Raw genomic sequence first — 21,820 nt, 5'->3', positions numbered from 1 at the left:
CAAATTTACAACTCAAATTTTATTTTATTTGAGTAAAACTTATAAAATTATAAACATGCATATTTCTGAGATTTTGGTGGCCTTGGGCGAACCAAAAAGATTAGGCCCCTAATCAAAGGTTTAAATTATTGTTTGCATTTGTGTCTTCAGTCGCCTTGTGTTAATATTACAAACATATATAACGGATGATATTGCAGCCATTGTAAGTATCGTGATTGTGGATTTTTAATAACATATACTACTGTGGACATAATGATTATGAATATCATAGTTTTGAATGATGTCGTTACCACTGCATAATAGTTGTTGCAGTTACAAGTCGTTTAAGTAATTTTTCATAATTAGAAGTGTTGAAAAAATTAAGGGTAGATCCATTATAATAAATATTGAAAAAATGAGTCCCTAATAACAAATATTATTTTTTAAGAACATGCTCATAATAAAAAATATTAAAAAATTGATCATATAATAAAAAGTACTAAACAATTAGACTTATAACAACAAATAAATATTAGAAAAAAATTAAATTATAAAAGCATGCCCCTAATAATAAATATTGAAAAAATAAGACCTCTGATAACAAGTATTGAAAAAAATAGGTCTTTAATAACAAATGTTAGAAAAAATATATATAGATGAAAAATTGAACAATTGTTCAAAAATTAGAAAATATAAATTATAAGATTATGCCCCTAATAATAAATATTAGAAAAAATAAGTCCATAATAATAAATATTAAGAAAAAAATTAAACCCTACTAACAAGTATTAAAAATAACTAGGCCCTATATTTAATATAAAATTATTTTTTTACAAATATGATAAATTATAAAAATTATGGGTCCTGGACAGGTCTCCCTCCTACCCATGGCCAAATACAACCCTGATTATAAATCGAGTCAAATTCTATAATATCAAATTGTATAAAAAATTTAATTTTTTTTAAGTAAAATCAAATTGTGCTAACTTTTGAATATTTTCATCAATTTACTTAGGGCCAGTTTGGTAGGGTTAAAATTTAACTGTATGAGATTGTTGTGAAAAAGTAAATTTGAAAAGATAAAATGTTCATTATAGACAATATGTTGTAAACTAAAAATATGAAATTTAAATTATATTTACACTTATTAATACTATGATATATAAAATATACCAACTTAAACTATCATAATAAAATATATATTATAAATAAATTTAAATGAAATTATTATTATATATGAAATATATCAATTTAAATTATAATAAAAATATAAAATATAATTATAATAAAAATATATTGTGTAATAACTCACTATTAATATTTTAATATATAAACCATTAAATTTTATTTACTTTTAAATAATTAAAATAAATTATTAAGTAATAAATTATTTTTAAGTATGTTAATAATTAAAATAAAATGTAAATAGATAATTGATGGGAGCTAATGCATTAGGAATGGTGAAATTATAATTTGCTCCCAAAAGAAAAGTTGAAAATAAAAAAACCCTATAAATTTTAGTTTTTGCGGTTTGTTTGGAACTATTGTTTACACTACAATTTTCTCACTTTTTACTCATTTAACATTGATTTTGAGGTCAAAACGAACTTATTAAATATTTTTATAAAGTCACGTCAAACGAGACCTTAAACATTTGCTTTTGAATATAAAAATTATAAAATCTAAGTACTATTTGTCTACTTCATCAACTTAGTAAAACATCTCATTAATTCGAAAAAAATAGGTCAACTATGTGATTTCTAAAAGAGTAAATTATACCCTTTATCATCAAATTTTACTCTCTCTCCTATTTTACTCATTATACTTTTAATTTTTTTCAATTTACTCACTAAAATTTATAAATTGAATTTTTATCATTCAATGGTGACATAGATTATTTTATTATTTTTTTCATATGACATGTTATATTTTTATTAATATTTTAATAAAAAAATATGATTAAAATAAAAAATAAAATAAAAAATTTTAAATTACACTTTTAAATTTTAAATCAAAACCCTAATTTCTCAAATTACATCTTAAACCCTAAAGAGAAAATTACATCTCACCTACCCTTACCTACAAGTTCACCCTCCCACCGATGGATGGTGACTCGTTCGTCGACGATAATAAATGTTGAATGAAAAATTTACAGAAAAAAAGAACGAAGGGAAGGTGTGTGAGAAGAGAAGAAGGTATTGTTGTAAGGATGTTGATTTTAATTTGGAGTTTAGGATTTAAAGTATCATACGATAATTTAAGGTTTGAGTATAAAATTTAATATTTTTAAAATTATTTTCATCATAATTTTATATAATATCAAAATATTTAAAAAATATATGACATGTGAGATGAAAAAGTAATAAAATAGTCCATATCATTGAGCAAAAAAAATCAATTTTACGGCATGGTATAGTTTACTGTTATGAAAATTTGAGAAGAATGAAGCCAGCATCATCAGCGTAAAAGTAGGACGAGAAAGCAAGAATTTTATTTAATAAAAATGTAGAACAAGAGTTTGTTTTGTAAATAACTAAAAGAAAGAACAATACATGGATAGTACGTCCTTACCTGTACCCCCACTCTTCCGGGAAGTTTTACGATGCGTTTTACAGTGTCATCTTTAATATATAATTAAAAAAAGATGTTATCGTTTTTATTATTATTTAAATAATAAAATTGATAAAAAATTACTTAAAATATTATTATTTTTATTTAAAACATTAATATTTTTAACATTTTCGGTAAAGTATCTAACAATAACAAAACGGTAGAAAAATAACAAAACCGATAAAAATAATAATATTTATAGTAATTTTTTACTTGTTTTATTATTTAAATAATAATTAAAACGATAACATTTTTTAACCGTATATTAAAAATGCAGCACGAGATCATTTCCTCCCCTCTTCTGTCATTGCCTTTCTCTGTGTATCCTTCCTTCCGTTCTTGAATCTCTTCCCCAACCCTTAGGTGGCGTTTGGTTGGCATGAATCCCTTGGAATTAGGGGGAATTGGAATCCAATTTCACCACTTTCCCATGTTTGGTTCAAGCTTTCCAAGGGAATTGGAATCCCTCATGGCTTCAACTTTCCATCAAATGAGGGAAAGTAAATTCCATCCATTCTATGATGGAATTCAATTCCCTTGTTGGAGGGATTTAAAATTTGACCATACTACCCTTATCAATCTTTTGGTAACTTATTCATATATTGAATAAAAATATTTTTTTATTATTTCGGGTCGGGTCGGGTTTCTAATTCATATATTCGGGTCGGGTGAAACTTTATTTTGGTCGGGTCAGGTCGGTTTTTTTAAGTGTGATATTCGGGTCAAGTCGAGTTCTGGTTTAGGGTGAAAAATACCCGACCCGAATATATATATAATTTTACCTTATATATTTAGGAATAATTACAATAATACCCCTCTATATATAATTTTTTTCAATTAAGTCATTGTTTTTATTGAATAAAAATATATATTTTTATTTCGGGTCGGGTTAGTTTTTTTTAAGTGTAATATTCGGGTAGGGTTCGGGTTTAGGGTGTGTCGCAACCGTCTTTCGGTTGGGCCCCAGAATTGGGCTTCAACTTAGAAAAATGTGGATTGGAGTCGCCACCGATCATTTATTTAAAAATAAATGGGTTGATCGGATATCCTATTTCTTACCTAATCTGCGTCTTACCAGAAATATGTCGGGCTCGGGAGTCGGTTACGGTCAAGGAAGGATTAGCACCCTTGAACCGCCCTTTCGGTACTACGTAATTTCCAGTTGTCTTAATTAAGAAAAATAACAAGTTAAATTAAAAGGTAAAGTTTTGATCCTAATTACTTACCCTTGATTGATTTGAAAATATCCTTAAAAAAAATTGAGAAATGTGTTAGATAAACAAGGTAAAGAAAACAAATAAGATACAAGGGAAAAATAAAATAAATAAGTAAGATAAGAAAAAAAATAGTAAAGTGATAATTATATATAGTAATATTTGAAAAGGGAATATATATATATATCAATATATATATATCAAAGTATAAAATAAATAAGCTATATATATACACCAAATACTTAAAAATAGAAAAGCTACCCTCCCAATTCACTGAAAGTGGGGGGCTTTAGTAAGAAATAAGACAAAAAATGGGCCCTCGAGGTTAGTAGTATATAATATAATGTTTAATAATAATAATGATAAAGACACAAGGTTTTTTTTTTTAAAAAATAATAATATAATAATAATGAATAAAAAAACGAAAATAACAAAAAATAATATAAATATATAAAGTTATAAGATATATTACATAAATAAAGAAATAATCAAATAAAAATAATTAAGAATATATATATTTAATAATAGGTATATAAATAAACTATTAAAAGTATAAAAAATATATACGACTAGATAAAGATAATTACAATATATATATAGTAATATTAGACTTATAAGTAAAATATTAAAGAAATAAAATATAGTAAAAAATAAATGAAAATAATTTAACATATATATATATATACATATAATAATAATAACATGAATAATAAAAATAAATGAATAAAATATCCATATAATAAATAAAGGGACTAATATAGATTTTTAAAAAGCTCTTCCCCTCCTTTAACCGAAAATCAAACCGGTTTTTAAAAATAAGCCTCGGGGTAGATCTAGGTTCGAAACTTCGAAACCCCACCCATTTTGGTCATCGGCGCAACCCACGTTTTGGGTTATTCGAACCAAATCTCAAGAAAAATAACGTGCACATGCAAAAGAAAAAAAAATGCTACCTTTTATTTCTTTTTCGAATCCTTTACAATAGTTTTGCCTTTGTATCTTCCCGTGCTTTCCTCTATGTTTTGTGTGTAAATCGTGTGTTACAATGGTGAGTTACAATGGCTATTTATAGTGCTTGTGGATCCTATCTTTAGGAATTTAAATCTTAGTAGAACTCTATCCTATTTTTAGGAGTTTGAATCCTAGCAAAATTTTATCCTATTTTTAGGAGTTTGAATCCTAGTAGGACGAAAATGTGTGTTGACAGCTGCCCTTCTTTGCCCGTAGTCGTGTAACGGGGATAGGGCAAAGATTAAAAGACACACTTTTCGTTCAATGGAGTTGAAAATTAACTCTGATGTTTCAATAACTCCATGTCGAATTGAGTTACGGATGACTCCTCCATCGTGAAGTCGAGTTCATCTTGAAATGATATGAAATTGAAGCCATAGTTCGGAATTTGAATCAGCACGTGGCTTCCCGTTACCCTTCGGTCTTCTTCTCGGTTTAAAGACCTCGGATCGGAATCGAACTCAGAAATCTTCATTGACATATAGCTTTTTCATGACTTAAGCTATGTTGTTTGAAAATGGTTGCTTGTCACTAAGGCACGGCTAACCCATGTCATCTTCTCGACTTGAAAACCTCGATTGCAACTGAAAAGTAGTGCGATTGATGTGTCATCGAGCTGAATGGAGTCGAACTCGACAATTTTGATGGCAAATAATCCTTCTTTGAGTTGGATATCCTTTGTCGTGAAGTTGAAATCCAAGTAAGTAGCATTGTTCCGAGTCCAATATCCTCCGTCGTGAAGTTGAAATTGGCTCTGGAACCGGGAAATTATTTGTTGACAGCCAGCCGTCCCTTCGTTGTGAAGTTGAACTTGTGTTGTCTCGAGTCCAATATCCTTCGTTGTGAAGTTGAAATTGACTCTGAATGAAATTTTATTAACAAGCAGCGGTCCCTTCGTCGTGGAGTTGAACTTGCGTTGTCTGGAGTCCAATATCCTTCGTTGTGAAGTTGAAATTGGCTCTGAAATTGAGAAGTTGTTGTTGACAAGCAGCGGTCCCTTCGTCGTGAAGTTGAAATTGCGTTGTCTGGAGTCCAATATCCTTCGTTGTGAAGTTGAAATTGGCTCTGAAATTGAGAAGTTGTTTGTTGACAACCAGCCGTCCCTTCGTTGTGAAGTTGAACTTGTGTTGTCTCGAGTGTCACGATATCCTCCGTCGTGGAGTTGAAATCGCGGATGTTTGGCTTCGAGCTAGACATCCTTCGTCGTGAAGTTGAAATCTATTCTCGAGCAAATTGTGTCGTTTCAAGAGAAACTGTCTCAAGGGAGACAAAATTTGTTTGAAGGAAAACATATTCAAAGATTTCGTTAAATTGTTTTCAAAGTTTATGTTTGGAGAGAAACTGTCTCAAGGGAGACAAAATTCGTTTCAAGGGAAACTATATCAAGCGAGATAAAATTCATTTCAAGGGAAATGTTTTCATTGTTTATGTTTCAAGAGAAACTGTCTCAAGGGAGACAAAATTTTCTGTTTCGAGGGAAACTATCTCAAGAGAGAAAAAAAATCATTTCAAGGGAAATGTTTTCAATGTTTATGTTTCAAGAGAAACTGTCTCAAGGGAGACAAAATTTTCTGTTTCGAGAGAAACTATCTTAGGAGAGAAAAAATTAATTTCAAGGGAAATGTTTTCAAGAGAAACTGTCTCAAGGGAGACAAAATTTTCTGTTTCGAGGGAAACTATCTCAAGCAAGATAAAATCTTCTTAAAAAAATAGCCTTGAGTGAAATGAAATGCCTTCTTTCAAGTGAAAACGGTCTCAAGCGAGACAAATCTTGTTTTAAGAAAAACAATCTTGAGTGAAATAAATCTTCTTTCGAGAAAAACAGTCTCAAGTGAGACAAAGTATGTTTTAAGAAAAAACAAATTTGAGTGAGATAATCATCTGAATTAAATGAGACTGTCTTAAGCGAGACAAAGTTTATATTGGAAATGTTGAATCTGGAGATGAATGTCGATCTTTCAATCTGTCAAGTTGGCTTTTAATCTCATATTCTCATGAAAGATCTGTAAAATGTATATGGATGTAACTATCCTGATGATGTATGCTTGATGTATGCCCAAATAAATGTAACCCCCCAGACCCGGTCTGTAAGTTAGACCCAAACCTAAGTGGTCACATATCCCATTCAGAGTTTTTTTTTATTACAACTTATAGAATATTAAACAAAATATATTAATATTACAGATATGTCCAAAACGATAGCAAATACATGTCACAAAATATAACTGAAAAACATATAGAAATATATGTTCGTACAAAATAAGTAGTTGATCTCCCCTGATGCCAAATCTTCTAGCTTATGGTCTGCTATTATCTGAAAAAGGGTAAAAACTACAGAATGAGCTAAAAAGCCAGTGTGTTCCATACAGTGTATATAAAAACATACTGATAAAAATATTCTAGTAAAGTCGGTTTATGCAATCATGTCGTTAAAAAAAATGAACACTACCCCCAGCCCATCACAACAGAATGTGTAGGTTCCCCAGAACCATACACCCAACCCACACAACAAATAAGGCCCTGAGCACAAAGCTGATGAACCTGCGGATATACTTCCTTCAACAATACCCCCCAATGATGGAGATGTTCATGAATGTATTTGAATGAAAACAATGATTAAATCTTTAAAACATAAAAGTGTTCATGCTTAACAATAATATACAGAAATACGGAAATCAGAAGACAAGTCAGTAGTATACAGAATTTCAGATATCGAATATTCAATATTCAGAAAATCGGTATAAAATACCATAACCAGAAATCATATCAGAAATATGTGGCAAATCAGATGTCATATACATAATGTTCAGATGTATATTTTAAAACATAAATAATTAACACTGTCGGGAAACACACCTGTAACAGTCTGAGAAATCAGATAGGGAAGCCTATTACTGGGTCTGTCGATCACGTTCTGCTGCAGCGCTAGATCCTACGAATTGGAAAAATCCATATTGGAATCCTAATATAAATAATCTAAATATTATTTAAATAATATACGGAAACCTACAGGTAATTCTCGTAGTACGCGGTTCAGGCTGATCTAACGAATGGATAATACCGGACCTAATTGATCCTTGCTCAGGTGAAACACGAGTAACTTCATAAAATATTTTATTGAATAAATCCTTGACCAAATCTCATTTAAATAATCAAAATATTAAAATATTAAGCCTTTTGGGTTTACAAGCTCGATTCGGGAATTTCGGGTCAAAATTTGGAAAAACGGACTTCGGAATCAAATTCAGGACGTCGAAAAATATAAAGTAGGACCTTCCGAAATTTCGAATTCTTGGTCAAAATTAAAGTCAACGGGGTTGACTGATGATTTGGAGACTTTCGGGTTTGAATTTAGCAAAACGGACCCCAAAAACGGATTCGGGACGTCGAAAACTATCAGGATAGGTATTCTTGGTCGAAAACAAAGGTCGTTTAATAGCTGGTCAAAGCCGGTCAAAGTTCTGGTCAAAGGAGGTCAACAAACTGTCAAACATTTTACACAAATAGCACTTTTTTAAATAATTACTAAAATAGCACCCTTTTCGAATTAATTCCCAAAATAGCAACAATTTCAAATTAATTCCCAGAATATCACTTTTCAAAAACAATTACCAAAATAGCACCCATTTCGAATTAATTCCCAGAATAGCATTAAAACTGAATTAATTCCCAAAATAACACCGGTCAACGGTCAACGGGTCGGGTAAACGGGTCGTGACCGGTCAAATCGGTCAAAACTGGTTCAAAACCGGTTTCCAGCGTTCACTCGCCTGTGGCGGCGCGTGTGGCGCGTGCGACGTCCTCCGGGGCTCTAAAAATCACGGAAAAATTTCTAAAAATTATTTTGAGCGATTTCGAGATACTTACAAAGATCGGTTCAAATTTTTGAACGGCGGAGAACTCGATTTCGACTTGGCCGAATCTTTGACTGATCCACCTCCCCACGCGCCGCCGTCAACGGAGATCGAGGATGACACCGGCGGACTCAGAACGGCACAAGGAACACGATGGTGCGGGAGGTGTCGTAAACGGAGCAACGATCGGCGATGAATTTAGGATTTTCTAAGCGATTGAGCTTAAAAAAACGTCGATGCTTTGACTTGAAATTCACGACGTTTGGCATCGTTTCGCTTCAATTAAATTGAAGGGTTTGTTCCTCGCTCGATGATGAACACGATGGTGGTTTTAAAATGACGATCAGAATTCGGACGGCGTCGGGATCGTCGTCGGAAGTTGAGGTTGGGAGAGGGAATTTGGGAGGAATTGGTTTCTGATTTTCAGAAACCAATTCACGTATATAATAACCCATACCTAACATTTTAGGGTAAATTCAGGGCTTGGTCCCTGAATTTTCTTTAACTCTAAAACAAGCTTCAAGTTTTAAAACTTCTAATTTAGTCCCCAAAAATCCACCAATTTTCACAATTAAAACCTCAATTCCCAATTAAATATTATTTTAAAATTTTCGGGTTGTTACAATTCTCCCCCTCTACAAGAAATTTCATCCTCGAAATTTACCTTATGAAAACAGATGAGGAAATTGAACCTCCATTGACTCCAATGTCTCCCAAGTAGCTTCTGAGGGGCTACGATTACTCCACTGAACTTTGACCATTGGAATACGCCTATTCCGAAGAACTCGCTCATCCCTATCTAAAACCTGAACAGGCTCCTCCTCATATGACAAATCAGGTCTCAGCTCTACCTCATCAACCTGAATGATGTGATCTGGATCTGGACGGTATCGCCTCAACATAGAAACATGAAAAACATCATGAATACGACTGAGCTGGGAAGGTAACTCAAGCTGATAAGCAACAGGTCTAACTTTCTTCAGAATACGATACAGCCCAATAAATCGCGGACTCAGTTTACCTTTACGTCCAAATCTCAATACTTTCTTCCATGGAGATACCTTGAGAAAAACCTGATCTCCAACCTCAAACTCGATATCCTTACGTCGCTTATTTGCGTATGACTTCTGCCTATCAAATGCCTCTCTTAAGCGATCACGGATCAGTCTGACAGTATCTTCAGTCTCTCGAACCAAGTCTGGACCCAAAGTTTTTCTATCATGCAACTCTGTCCAACATATAGGAGTACGACATCTACGTCCATACAGAGCCTCGTACGGTGCCATGCGAATACTCGCCTGATAACTATTATTGTAAGCAAACACAGCTAACGGCAAGAAATCTTCCCAACTACAACGAAAATCAATCACACAACCCCGTAACATATCCTCCAACACCTGAATCACTCGCTCAGACTGTCCATCAGTTTGAGGATGAAAAGCTGTACTGAAATTCAAACGAGTACCCAGAGCCTCGTGCAAAGCTTTCCAGAACCTAGAGGTGAATCTCGGATCTCGATCAGATATGATAGACAACGGAACACCATGAAGTCTAACGATCTCAGAAATGTACAACTTAGCCAGTTTGCCCAGAGAATAATTAACCCGAATAGGAATAAAGTGCGCTGACTTTGTGAGTTGATCAACAATCACCCAGATAGAATCCTTTTTGGAAGGAGTTAGAGGAAGACCAGTAACGAAGTCCATCGTAATCCGCTCCCATTTCCACTCAGGAATCTTAATTGACTGTAACAATCCAGACGGATGCTAGTGCTCTGCCTTAACCTGTTGACAAGTCAAACACCTTGCCACAAAATCTGAAATAGTTTTCTTAATACCAGTCCAAAAGTAGCGCTCTTTGAGATTATTGTACATTTTGTCCCCACCAGGATGCATAGCATAAGGACTACTATGAGCCTCCTGAAGAATAACCCGTTTCAACTCATCATCTTTAGGGACGCAGTAACGACCGTGAAAACACAAAATACCATCCTGGTCCACAGTATACTCCGAACTCGATCCTTGCTTAACTTGTTCAATAATGGGAAGGAACGAGTTATCAAGGAGTTGTTTAGCCTTAATCTCCTCAGCCAAAGTAGGTTTAACCTGTAACTCTGCTAACAAACTATTATCATCAAATAAGCTCAAGTTGGCAAATAAGGCTCTGAGATCTGATATCGCCTTACGGCTCAAGGCGTCTGCCACTACATTAGCCTTCCCTGGATGATATTCTATCTCAAAATCATAGTCCTTTAAAAGCTCCAACCAGCGACGCTGTCTCAAATTTAATTCTTTCTGAGTAAGCAGATACTTCAGACTCTTATGATCAGTATAGATATAACACTTTTCTCCGTAGAGGTAGTGTCTCCAGATCTTTAAAGCAAAAACCACAGCAGCTAATTCCAGATCGTGAGTAGGATAGTTACGCTCATGCGGCCTTAACTGACGTGACACATAAGCGACAACATTCCTATCTTGCATCAAAACACATCCTAATCCAGAATGAGAAGCATCACTGTAGACAGAAAAATCCTTTCCAGATTCAGGCTGAATCAACACTGGGGCTTGAGTTAGAACAGTCTTCAATTTCTCAAAGCTAGCTTGTTGGTCCTCAGACCAGACAAATGGAACATCTTTCCTCAATAGTTTTGTCAGAGGAGCTGCAATAAGGGAGAACCCCTCAACGAAACGACGATAGTAACCAGCTAAGCCCAAGAAACTACGGATCTCAGAGACGTTTTTGGGTTGCTTCCAGTTCAGAATAGCCTCCACTTTGTTTGGATCCACCTGAATGCCATCAGCAGAGACGATATGTCCAAGAAAAGTCACTTCGCTGAGCCAGAACTCACACTTGCTCAACTTAGCGTATAGCTTATTCTCCCTTAGAGTCTGAAGAACAATCCTTAAATGCTCCTCATGTTCTGCTTCACTTCTAGAATACACCAGTATATCATCAATGAATACAACTACAAACTGGTCCAAATAAGGTCGAAACACCCTATGCATCAGATCCATAAAAGCAGCAGGGGCATTAGTTAACCCGAATGACATCACTAAAAACTCATAATGCCCATATCGAGTACGGAAAGCAGTCTTCGGAATATCCGAATCTTTCACTTTAAGTTGATAATAACCAGATCTTAAGTCTATCTTTGAAAAGATAGAAGCCCCTCAAAATTGGTCAAATAGATCATCGATTCTGGGCAGAGGATATTTGTTTTTCACCGTGAGCTTGTTCAGTTTCCTATAATCGATACAGAGTCTCAACGTCCCATCTTTCTTCTTGACAAAGAGAACTGGGGCTCCCCACGGTGATACACTGGGTCGGATAAATCCCCTGTCCAACAACTCCTGGAGTTGGATTTTCAATTCTTTAAGCTCCTTTGGGGCCATACGATAAGGAGCCATTGAAACCGGGGTGGAACCAGAATAGACTTCAATCACAAACTCGAGTTCTCTATCTGGAGGTAATCCAGGCAACTCCTCGGGGAAAACATCGGGAAATTCCTTGACAATTCGGATGCCTTCAATATCGGATTGCGATCTCCTAGTGTCCAAAATATAAGCAAGAAACGCCTCGGAACCCTTCCTGATCATCTTCTCCGCTACCAAAGCAGACACAACATTCGTCAGAAATCCACGTCGTTCCCCGATCATTACAATCTTTCGATTATCTGAGGTTTTCAGAACAGCTCTCTTAGTCTCAAAATCAATATTTACTCGATGTTTGTCCAACCAATCTACGCCAAGAATCAAATCGAACTCTTCAAAGGGTAACTCCATCAGGTCAGCCAGAAAAATCTCCCCATTGATCTCTATAGGGCAATCTCTAAAAATACGATCCAACACGATGGATTGGCCTAAGGGACTTTGAACTATCACTGAACGCTCAGTATTCTCAACAAGAATATTTAAACCCTCAGAAACGGAATGTGATACATAGGAATTTGTAGAGCCACTATCAAACAATGCAAAGTATGGAACTGAATGAATAGTAACTGTACCTACAGTCACATTAGGCCTATCTCGATCTTGTCGAAGTCTAGCAGTGTAAACCAATGCAGGTTATCTGGCCTCAGATCTGATTGGACCCCTACTCTGAGATGCTCGGCCTCTATTAGCCGATCCAGGTGCTCTCTCCTGAGTACGACCACCTACAGGAGTCTGAACAGTACTCTGAGTACGAGCGGGAGTACGAGCTGGCGTCTGAACTGTAGTAACTGATAATGGACAATCCCTTATAAAATGGTCACCAGAACCACATTTAAATCATGTACCAAATTTTCTCCTGCATTCCCCAGGATGAGGTTTTCCACAATAATTACATGGCTGCGAACCAGAATCAACATGTCTAGAAGACTGAACAGCTGGAGAACTGGATGCTACAGGCCTGGCACTTGCACCACCTCTCTGAAAAGATTCACCCCTGCCCCTTTTGCTAGGATGTGCAGAAGAATTAACAGAACCAGAAGGCCTCATGAATCGGGTTTGAGCTCGATCACTATCTCTCTGGTGCTCCATACCCAGTCGCTCTATTTCCTCAGCAGTCTTAGCTATCTCAACCAAAGCATCAAAATTCCTCTCTCGGTGAGTAGCGACTTGACTCCTGATTTTATACCTGAGTCCATTCTCGAACCTCAAGCATCGATCTGTCTCAGTGTCTACAAGTCCAGGAGCATATCGGCTCAATCGGATGAATTTAACCTCATAATCCATAACAGACATATTACCCTGCTCCAGATTCTGAAACTCCTGGCGTCGCTCCTGCAGATATCTCTCTCCGATGTAGCGACTTCGGAAGCGCATCTTGAAAAGATCCCATGTTAATTGGTTCCTCGGAATACTACCAGAAATAGATTTCCACCATCTGAAGCTTTCTTTCTTCAACATAGTTAGGGCCCCCTTTAACTTTTGCTCAGGTCTGAGGTTCATCTCATCCATAATCCTCTCTGTGTCCTCCAGCCAATACTCAGCGTCTGTCGGAGGTCCACCAGTAATACCCTCAAATGGTACTACACCAGCAGCAACCAGAGAATTTGAAATCTCCACTGCAGTCATGTTACTAGGGGCTCTAGCAGCTCTCTGAAACATGCGGAAGATAGCTCTAGTAATGGCGTCTTCATTCATCTCAGTATCCTCATCCTCAGTGACGGGAGGGTCTCTCACGGGAGTAAACTGATCATCATGAGAAAGAGTCGGATCTACTTGCGGAACAGGAGGATCACGTGGTGACATCGGATCGTCTATCGTAACAGAAGGTCGAGTGATTCGCCCTCTACCACGTCCACGTCCTGTCCTACGACCTCTAGCAACATTCATCGTTGGATCTATAAGACTCTACAGAAAGAATTTGAAACATATGTCAGATTCGCATCAGGTATCTCGAGAAAACTTTAAATCATAACATAAGGTGACATTTTTTTTTTATTTCTTAAAAATTCAAAGTTTAGGATCCATTTACAGTCCGAGTGTTTAAAACCGAAAGCTCTGATACCACTAAATGTAAACCCCCAGACCCGGTCTGTAAGTTAGACCCAAACCAAAGTGGTCACATATCCCATTCAGAGTTTTTTTTATTACAACTTATAGAATATTAAACAAAATATATTAATATTACAGATATGTCCAAAACGATAGCAAATACATGTCACAAAATATAACTGAAAAACATATAGAAATATATGTTCGTACAAAATAAGTAGTTGATCTCCCCTGATGCCAAATCTGCTAGCTTATGGTCTGCTATTATCTGAAAAAGGGTAAAAACTACAGAATGAGCTAAAAAGCCCAGTGTGTTCCATACAGTGTATATAAAAACATACTGATAAAAATATTCTAGTAAAGTCGGTTTATGCAATCATGTCGTTAAAAAAATGAACACTACCCCCAGCCCAGCCCATCACAACAGAATGTGTAGGTTCCCCAGAACCATACACCCAGCCCACACAACAAATAAGGCCCTGAGCACAAAGCCGAGGAACCTGCGGATATACTTCCTTCAACAATACCCCCCAATGATGGAGATGTTCATGAATGTATTTGAATGAAAACAATGATTAAATCTTTAAAACATAAAAAGTGTTCATGCTTAACAATAATATACAGAAATACGGAAATCAGAAGACAAGTCAGTAGTATACAGAATTTCAGATATCGAATATTCAATATTCAGAAAATCGGTATAAAATACCATAACCAGAAATCATATCAGAAATATGTGGCAAATCAGATGTCATATACATAATGTTCAGATGTATATTTTAAAACAGAAATAATTAACACTGTCGGGAAACACACCTGTAACAGTCTGAGAAATCAGATAGGGAAGCCTATTACTGGGTATGTCGATCACGTTCTGCTGCAGCGCTAGATCCTATGAATTGGAAAAATCCATATTGGAATCCTAATATAAATAATCTAAATATTATTTAAATAATATACGGAAACCTAAGGGTAATTCTAGTAGTACGCGGTTCAGGCTGATCTAACGAACGGATAATACCGGACCTAATTGATCCTTGCTCAGGTGAAACACGAGTAACTTCATAAAATATTTTATTGAACAAATCCTTGACCAAATCTCATTTAAATAATCAAAATATTAAAATATTAAGCCTTTTGGGTTTACAAGCTCGATTCGGGAATTTCGGGTCAGAATTTGGCAAAACGGACTTCGGAATCAAATTCAGGACGTCGAAAAATATAAAGTAGGACCTTCCGAATTTTCGAATTCTTGGTCAAAATTAAAGTCAACGGGGTTGACTGGCAATTTGGAGACTTTCGGGTTTGAATTTAGAAAAACGGACCCCAAAAACGGATTCAGGACGTCGAAAACTATCAGGATAGGTATTCTTGGTCGAAAACAAAGGTCGTTTAATAGCTGGTCAAAGCCGGTCAAAGTTCTGGTCAAAGGAGGTCAACAAACTGTCAAAAATTTTACACAAATAGCACTTTTTTTAATAATTACCAAAATAGCACCCTTTTCGAATTAATTCCCAAAATAGCACCAATTTCAAATTAATTCCCAGAATATCACTTTTTCAAAAACAATTACCAAAATAGCACCCATTTCGAATTAATTCCCAGAATAGTATTAAACCAAATTAATTCCCAGAATAACATCGGTCAACGGTCAACGGGTCGGGTCAGCGGGTCGGGTCGGGTCAACGGTCGGGTCAACGGGTAAACGGGTCGTGACCGGTCAAACCGGTTCAAAATAGGTTAAACCGGTCAAAACCGGTTTCCAGCGTTCACTCGCCTGCGGCAGCGCGTGTGGCGCGTGCGACGTCCTACGGGGCTCTAAAAATCACGGAAAAATTTCTAAAAATTATTTTGAGCGATTTCGAGATACTTACAAAGATCGGTTCAAATTTTTGAACGGCAGAGAGCTCGATTTCGACTTGGCCGAATCTTTGACTGATCCACCTCCTCACGCGCCGCCGTCAACGGAGATCGAGGATGACACCGGCGGACTCGGAACGGTACAAGGAACACGATGGTGCGGGAGGTGTCGTAAACGGAGTAACGATCGGCGATGAATTTAGGATTTTCTAAGCGATTGAGCTTAAAAAAACGTCGATGCTTTGACTTGAAATTCACGACGTTTAGCAGCGTTTCGCTTCAATTAAATTGAAGGGTTTGTTCCTCGCTCGATGATGAACACGATGGTGGTTTTAAAATGACGATCGGAATTCGGACGGCGTCGGGATCGTCGTCGGAAGTTGAGGTTGGGAGAGGAAATTTGGGAGGAATTGGTTTCTGATTTTCAGAAACCAATTCACGTATATAATAACCCATACCTAACAGTTTAGGGTAAATTCAGGGCTTGGTCCCTGAATTTTCTTTAACTCTAAAACAAGCTTCAAGTTTTAAAAACTTCCAATTTAGTCCCCAAGAATCCACCAATTTTCACAATTAAAACCTCAATTCCCAATTAAATATTATTTTAAAATTTTCGGGTTGTTACAGAATGGCTGCGTGTGCAGTCTTCATTTTGACTTAATTTGTCTTCATTTCCACCAGGGTGTACTCTTGCAGACCTCAAGACAATTTTTCCTTCCCTTATCAAATTTTGCCCCAAAGATGGTTTCCTTTGCCTCTGTTTCGATCTTGAGCTTCGGAGCGATATTTGTTGAATTCCAAGATATGCTTCCAGAGAACTTATCTTTTTTGAAAATGCTTTTCTTCTTTCGAATTTTCAAAATTTTGAAAAATATCAAAAAGAACTTTTGAAAAAGTTACCTCTTTTTAGGTTTCACAATTGAAGCAAATCATAAAACATGAGTTCATTGGATATCAAAAGAATCAAACACTCTTTTAATCTTTGATAGCTGCAAATCTTTGACAAATATCAAGATCGAAAAGTTGGTCTAGAGGTGGGTTTGTTTCATCGATTTGGTTATCGTGAAGATCATGGCATGCCCCTCTTTCTTGATTTGGTATTTTGATCAGAGGCGAACAAAATGACAAAACTAGCATAATCATTGACTAGACCTTTCAGAACACTTCTGTTTCAGTTCTCTGAAATCTTCCATTTGTTCAAGTTTCTTAAGCTCTTCTAACAAAGGTAGTGCAAAAATATCGGTCTAAAAAATGAAATTCTTGAGTGCTCGTGTGAATTTGACTATAACAGGTGTTTCTCAACTCCCTTAGTCTATTATTACCGAAAAAATTTTTTAGATGAATTTGATTTATTTTGCCATTGTCTGGCTAGCCGAATCCATAAAGTCGGGGCGTTCAACCAATTGCTTTAGAGGGACAGCTTATAATCACTTCTATCAGGTTTAACTGAAGGGTTCATCTCATCACAAAGTCTTTGACCTGACAAAAAGCAGTGGAGCAAACACCGAATTGCCAAGTGTCCAAGCAATTAGTTTTGCAATCTGTGAAGATCATTATCATCCCTGAACATCATAAACAAGGGTATAAACCAATTAGTTTTGCAATCTCATGTGCTAGTTGCCCTATTCTGTTCGCTCTTAATACGTGTCTGAATACCAAACCTTGGATGGACTCTTCATGAGAAGAGAAAACTTAGCTCGGTAAGAGAATAATATGTAGTCTGATGTATCTTTTAAATTAGGTCCAAGGGGTCTTTGTTTTGCAGGGTTCAATCTTGTCATTTGTCAAAGATTTACAACCTCAATTATTAAACAGTTTTTAATTGAGGTGATATTCAAGGAATTCAAGATTAAAATTTGATCATCTCCTAAGAAGGAAGCATTTTATTTAAAATGTTTAAACGTCAAGTGACTTAAAAATGTTCACGTATAAGAAGTACGAAAGAAAAACAAGTTCAAACAAGATTATATACTTGATAATGCAACAAAATTCCTAATGGATGCCCCATATGACTCTCGATCAGAATGCCCTATTACAAATTGAAAGTGAATGCCCCTGAATCCATCAGATCTTGGACCTTACGTTTTAATGCCCCACAATTCTCAGTGGTGTGCCCTGAGCTCCCAATATGATAGCTGCATACGACGTTAATATCATGACCTTCAGGATAAGGGACCTCTCTAGGTTTGGATTGAACTAGAGTTACAAGATTTTTCTCAACTAGCATTGGGAGTAACTCCTCATATGTCATTGGAATTGGACTGATGCAAATCTTTTCTTTCCTTGGTCTTCTCTGAGTTTGTTTAGAAGTACTAGACGGTACAACTGCAACAGTTTTTGGACTTGAGACCATAACACCTTTGTTGGCGTTGTAAGTATTGACATTGTTGATATCTCCCTCAATTTTTTTCCTTGTTTTATAGCTAGCTCGATCATCTCACCAGCCATAACTAGATCTGAGAAAGTTCCCGATGTAATTGCCACCAGGTGCCCGAAGTAAGGTGCCTTCAGGGTCTGTAAAAACAACTTTTTAGTTTCATTTTCATCCAAGGGTGGATGAACTTGGACAGACAAATCCCTCCAACGCTGTGCGTATTGTCCGAAACTTTCATTGTGCTTTTTCTCCAGGCTTTGTAGCATAACTCGGTCTGGTCTCATATCGTTGATATGCTTGTATTGTTCTAAGAAAGACTTGGCTAAGTCTTTCCATGTCTTGATATGAGTTCGGCTGAGCTGATTATACCAGCGGATAGCTGAACCGGATAGGCTATCCTGAAAGCAGTGGATCAGGAGTTGATCATTCCCTTCATATCCTGTCATCTTCCGACAGAACATAGTGATATGGGCTGATGGGCAGCTATTCCCATCGAACTTCTCAAACTCAAGAGCTTTAAACTTTGGTGGAAGCACCAAATCTGGAACCAGGCTTAGCTCCCTTGCGTCCACTCTATAATAATCATGGTCCCCTTGGACCATCTTCATTCGATCTTCTATCATCCTGATCTTCTCTTCCATCTTTTTCGGTTTGTCATCTTCATTAAAATCCGGGATACTATAATCATCCGGATGATTATCAGGATTAGTTTTGGAAGTTTGCACCTTTACAGCAGATGGTGCTTTTCCTTTGACAGTAGAAGAATTTTCTTGTGGTCTGGGTAAGATCTCGGGTGACATAATCACCTGTGAGGTTGGTGACATGGTTACCCCTTCGAAGGGACTTCCCCCCTTCTGCACTAACTTGCTGTAAACATGATAACTTGGCCACTATTTGGTCGACCAAGGATTCATGGTTTTTCTTGATGGATTCCAGAGTGCTCTGACTGTTTTGAGCCATCTTATCTTCCAGTTCTTTTTGTAGTCTTGCCATGTTCTCTCAAGTTTTTCCATTCTGGCCTCCATTTGTCTTTTCTTTGCTCGGGTATTATGCGGATGATGCGTATTAATGTCTGTAGTGGTAGACTTGGTGTTTTCTCTTTCGCTTTCTGAGACATGTTCTGTTTGTTAATACGAATGTAAAAACATGAAAAATATAGAAATAAATATGAGATATAGAATGCAAAATATGCAATGCATGATGTATGCAGCTTAGAGGCACTGATCCAGAAAAAGTGTTCATTATTATAAATAATCTTTATTCAGACAAAAATCTTATCTTGTAAGAGACATAAAAACAATCAAAGGTACACTCGGATTAAATCCTCTAAACCCCGAATAGCTTCTAGTAGATTGACAAGTCTTCTTCCTTTATCCGTTACTGGTTGAATACCTTGTCGAACCACTCCGGCTTCCCTTGCCAGGCCATGAAGATGACGGGCTGCCTTCTGTACTTGATCTAGGAAGTCTCGGATGGTTGCGTCTCTGGCCAGTGTACTCTTGAAAGGCTGACTTTTGGTGTGCTTAACGTAGACTCGCCCTAGTTTTATGTTTTCACAGTTTAGCAGTGTGGTGTATTCTTCGATAGTAGGTACCATGTCCTCCCAGTTAAAAGTGAAACAACTGTATTCCGGGTTCCAGAATTGGACCATGGCTCTAATCAAGGGCTCATCAATCCTAACGTGAAGTAAAAGTGCAATGTCACCGTACCGTTGGCTGACTTCTTTTCGATCATTCTTCCAACTGTCCCAGATATCTCGAAGTCCTGCACATTTTCTGGTTTAGGCTGATAGATGCGTAGCTAACCAGCTCTGACACATGCTTTCTTAAAGGTTGTCTCCCTTTTCTTTCTGAGTCTTCTCGACCATAGTAGTACCTCGGGGTTTTAGTCTCTTGTATTACAACACCTTTGTCCATTAATCAGATTATTATGTTTAACAAACACATTTTGGTGGATCAACACCTCTTTAAATGATGCAGGTGATGAAAACAAATAAAAGAGAACAAAAACAAAAAGAGTTAGTGAGGTAAATCAATAATAATAAAAATGAAAAATCCTACCCACATGATATTTACCCCTCATGCTTATTATTCCTACCCGGACATGATCTCTATCCCGTAAGTGGTTTTGAACAAGTCCTAACCGCATAAATTTCTAGTTCACATGCTTTGAACAGAAAGTAAAGCAGGAAATAATTTTGGATCCTAGGGTTTGAAAATGAGGTCTGGGGTGGGCCCTAACTCCTTGTAGTCTCCGGGTTAGGTTCTAAAAAAAAGGTACCCGAGTTCTCCTTGCTGGTGCCCCTTGGGTTACCAGACCCTTAGTCCTAAACCCATCACAGGCTTGTGTGGACTAAGTTAAACTCGAGAGGACATATTCCCTTATGCTCATACGGAGAATAAATTCACACGAAGGCATAAGGTATATGAATCCCGAAGGTTACTTGCTAGGCCCATACGATGAATAAAGGCGTCGCTTTCACCCCCACTTAAAACGGGTTCGGAGCTCAGGTATAGAGCCTTTAGATGAAAAAAAGAAAACTTTGAAGGCTGAAATCATGAAAAAACGATTAGTCCAACTATTTACTCGAAAATAATCAAAAGTAAGTAAAAAGGATCGAAATATTACCTTAAAATTTAAACTTACCCTTTCGTTAAAAAGACAATTGGAAATTACCTTAGCCTGACTCACTTACGTCCCCAGCGGAGTCGCCAAGCTGTCACAACCGTCTTTCGGTTGGGCCCCAGAATTGGGCTTCGACTTAGAAAAATGTGGATTGGAGTCGCCACCGACCATTTATTTAAAAATAAATGGGTTGATCCGATACCCTATTTCTTACCTAATCAGCGTCTTACCAGAAATATGTCGGGCTCGGGAGTCGGTTACGGTCAAGGAAGGATTAACACCCTTGAACCGCCCTTTCGGTACTACGTAATTTCCAGTTGTCTTAATTAAGAAAAATAACAAGTTAAATTAAAAGGTAAAGTTTTGATTCTAATTACTTACCCTTGATTGATTTGAAAATATCCTTTAAAAAGATCGAGAAATGTGTTAGATAAACAAGGTAAAGAAAACAAATAAGATACAAGGAAAAAATAAAATAAATAAGTAAGATAAGAAAAAAATAGTAAAGTAATATATATAGTAATATTTGAAAAAGGAAAAAAATATAAATATATATATATATATATCAAAGTATTAATAAATAAATAAGCTATATATACACCAAATACTTAAAACTAGAAAGCTACCCTCCCAATTCACCGAAAGTGGGGGCTTAGTAAGAAATAAGACAAAAAATGGACCCTCTAGGTTAGTAGTATATAATATAATGTTTAATAATAATAATGATAAGGACACAAGGTTTTTTAAAAAAAAATAATAATAATATATAATAATGAATAAAAAAATGAAAATAATAAAAAAATAATAAAATAT

Source organism: Hibiscus syriacus, unplaced genomic scaffold (genome assembly GCF_006381635.1).
Source record: "Hibiscus syriacus cultivar Baekdansim isolate YM2019G1 unplaced genomic scaffold, ASM638163v2 tig00110890_pilon, whole genome shotgun sequence".
NCBI classification, from domain to species: domain Eukaryota; kingdom Viridiplantae; phylum Streptophyta; class Magnoliopsida; order Malvales; family Malvaceae; genus Hibiscus; species Hibiscus syriacus.
This window is presented reverse-complemented; position numbering follows the sequence as displayed.